The 3,668-nt window shown below is 40.6% G+C and overlaps 1 long non-coding RNA gene across 1 annotated transcript; it reads left to right on the forward strand.

The window, feature by feature from the left end:
* The first annotated feature begins 1,424 nt into the window (after nucleotides 1-1,424).
* LOC128850770 (uncharacterized) lies at nucleotides 1,425-3,019 on the forward strand. The gene is made up of 3 exons (XR_008448066.1): nucleotides 1,425-1,523; nucleotides 2,288-2,336; nucleotides 2,456-3,019. It is a non-coding gene; the product is annotated as an uncharacterized LOC128850770 (long non-coding RNA).
* Nucleotides 3,020-3,668: the final 649 nt, after the last annotated feature.

Raw genomic sequence — 3,668 nt, forward strand, 5'->3', positions numbered from 1 at the left:
GTCCCTCACGGGAGAGGCTGTACTTTCCCATCAAGTTATTCCTAAATTATCCATATTTAAACAGGCCCCTACACCTCCTCCGTAGAAATGTAACTTGCCCTCTGAAATCTTTGGAAGGATTCAGAGCGGTGGTTGCTTTCCAGGTTACTCTATGGCTTTTTCAGTTTCTGCTGTGCATTGGACTATGAAAAAGAGGGGAAGAGACATGAGACAGGGACATTTACAGCATAGCACTGTAAAATGTTACATGCAATTAAAGCTATAAGTCAACCTGACCTAATAAGGGCCAGGTTGAATCCTACCTCAGTCTCTTAAATACTGGCAGGGAATTTTGCTCCGTTGCAACCTCTGATTTGAATTCTGACATTTTGTTTTTAAGGTTATCATGGCAACCGTGAATTCCCCGATGCAGAATACGGCTATCGAAGCAATACCTTTGACTTTGACTCGGTGAGTAATGAACAGCATGTTTCTCTGAATTTTGTGCTCAAAGATGCTTTCTGTTGCCTTCCTGATTGAATGTGACTTTCAGGATGAGTCGTAGACTCAAAGTTTAGTTGTCAGTGCTTAGGGGTTGGATTTTTCCTTCAGCAGCTCTTAACGTGCTGTAGAGTGTTTCTGGATCTCACACCTGAAGTTGCCTGTTTGAGGGAGAAAGAGGGGAAGAATCTCCCCCAGCCTAAGCGAGATTAGGGTCCTGATACTGGGGAGCAGGTAGGAGCGTGTTCAGGTGGTTCCTAAGCTGCCTTCACGTCTACAGCTTTGCAGCCGTGTGAGCAGAACCAGGAGCACCTGATTACTTCTTTTCAGAGCAGGAGCTGAGTTAGTGTTACTTTCGACATTCTTGCTCAGAAAAACAGACTGATATTCTAACAGTCATAGCTTTTTATAGCCTAGCTTCATAGCTTGTCTGATGTTTGTATGTAACACTTGTGGGGTACGCTGAAGTCTAATTGCTTTTTTCTTTTTTCTCTCTTTTTCTATATGCTTCAATTCAAGGATTCTGAAGGTGAGTTGACACCTTACAACTGATAATGCAATTGTTCTAAATTTATTTATGCTTGTTTTCCAATGAACTTGCACAGCACAGATTTAATCTCCTTTGACCAAAATGCAAAGTATAGTAGTAAAATATCTGGCCATTGTCTTGGAGAATGGATCCAGTCTGTGTTTGATGGTAGCTACCAGAGATGGTAGAAAGTATCGAAACACAGATATTCTGTAAGCCCTGAGTTGGTAATAGTTTTCATCAGCACTTTCTTTACTGGACTCTCTGCTTTGGATAAGGAATTGTCAAAAGGATGATTGGCCTGTATTGTAGGGAAGGAACTAAAGACAAAAGTCACAGACTATTTATAAGCGTGCATTTGAGGGATAGTTCCAGGGCTATAAGTTTATAATCTAACTTGCCATAATTAAATTACAGAGAGACAAGAAGAAACACATCCAAGAATGATAGACCAGAGGTGGTGGGACTACTGTGACCTCCAGCATAAGGAATGTGAAAAAAGACAGAACGATATGTATGTAACCCATGAAGTGCCTTCCTAAAGACTAATTTCTGATAGACAGTACAAACTGGAAAACTGCTTTGCAGGCTTTTAGCTGTGTTGGATTATTGTACAAAAGCTTCACGCCTAAGATATAATTGCACTGTAGGCGAGAAGTCATTCCAAAAAAACATGTAAAACCACAACACAAAGTTTTGTTCTGTTGATCATCAAATCCTTCCCTAACACCTCTGACGCTATGACTTGAGAGACCCTGAAATGCTGTGAATGATGGAGCCGAACAGTAGGAAAATGCGCTTCCTATAATCACACATTTTACAAGGAAGGAGTTTGTTGGTAGGATTATGTTACTGGGCTGGGATGTTACTCAATTAGAGTAGGGGATGCTTTGATTTCTGACAACTGCTTTGGCTTCTAGAAACGATAGCTATATTTTTTCCGCAAACCCTTTGTTAAGCCCTATTGAAGATTAATCGTACCATACGTGCACAGCACAGTGCTGTAGACTGCTGTGACCTGTACCAATAGAGCAGGGTGAGGAACTGCACCTCCTTCCTAAGGAAGTGCTGTTTCCTTCAGGTAAGGGAGACCCTAACTACTTACTGAATGAAACAGACTGAGAGAGTTATAGGTACGCCGGGATCTTCAGGTGAAATGCATCGTGGCTACTTCGTGCAGTCGCATGATGACATGATGTTTTATGTGTGGGTAACCCTCAGTGCACAGTGAAATTAATGGATGCCCCTTCTTTCTGGTTTTGTTCTCTCTCCTGCCAGGCCGTCTGGTCCCATTAAATGTCCAATTTGCATGGACATCTACTCGGAGGTAAGGAGCCATATGTTGCCACTGTTTCTTTTTTGTCGGAGGGTGAGCGGGGCAGAGAGTGAGCTGTGCAAAGGTAAATTCTTTATTCTAAACACCTGTTGTGATTTATTTTCTTCCAGATTGTGCAAAAGGGGAAGCAGCTTATTTCAACTAGATGTGGCCATCTGTTCTGTTGTTGCTGCCTGTTTACCACCCTTATAGATAGCACACGCTGCCCTGTCTGCAGGGAGGAAATTATTCGAGAAGAGTGTCATCCTGTTTACTTATGAGTTCTTCTGTTTTCTAAAAAAATACTTAATTGCAATAGTTTTGTGTTCTGATGGTTTAATAGTTTAATATGTCAAAATAAATTTTGTTTTATTTGAGAATATCTTGTATGTCTATAGACAGCTTTTTTACAGTCCAAGCTGCTTCTTGTTACGTCCCTGGTTCTCATGTTAAATTTATAGCTGTCTCTAAACTAGACCAGCAGCCTGTATTAGAAAGGATGCGGCTACCCTTTTCCTACTGCTTTTTTAAGGCTTAAATCAGAGGAGTCTGAATATTTGCACGTACAACTGAATGGGTATATTCATAGGGCTATTAAGAACTGGGACACTGAATCACTTTGGGGCCAAATTTAATGGGAAATCCATGACAAATCTGATGGATTAAACTTGTGTTTATGTCTGTAAATAGTACAGCTGTAGGAACAGTTCGAACAGGACTGAATTCACTATTTGCAGTTTACTAATTGAAAACAACAATTAAAAATAAATAAAAATTTGATATTACATCCATATTGTTATGTTTTACCAAGATCTTTGTATTTCCCACCAAGCTCCTTTAGCTAGTTCAAATTACCTGAGGCGGTGATGCATTAGCCATGGCAGAAAGGTAGGCTGAAGGCATCGATGTGTGGGACAAATAACCCAGAACCAATGTGCTGTTTATAACTTGAACTTTATACGTTTAGTATGAAGCCTAAATATACACATTGAGATCATTCCCATGAGAAAACTTTACAGAAACTGTAAAAGAAAAGGACTTGGAAAACAGGAAGAACAGAATGCTATTGGAAACCAACAAACAACAAAACAATATGATGTAAGCAAAAGAATACACAAACATTTTCCCTTTGGACATCACCCCACGCTAAGCCTGAGGAACTGCTGCATCCTACCAGGCAGCGTCTACATTTCCAGTTCTTCCTCTTCCCCAGTTCTTCCTTTTCTCCAGCAAGAGAAAGGGTAATTTTGAACCAGGCCATACGTTGATCTTGTCAGCAGGTCAGGGACTGACAAGACCCTTTCTTCTTTTCCAAGTCTTTTAAATAGATCAAGTCAGCGAAGA

This window comes from Cuculus canorus, unplaced genomic scaffold, assembly GCF_017976375.1.
Source record: "Cuculus canorus isolate bCucCan1 unplaced genomic scaffold, bCucCan1.pri scaffold_69_arrow_ctg1, whole genome shotgun sequence".
NCBI classification, from domain to species: domain Eukaryota; kingdom Metazoa; phylum Chordata; class Aves; order Cuculiformes; family Cuculidae; genus Cuculus; species Cuculus canorus.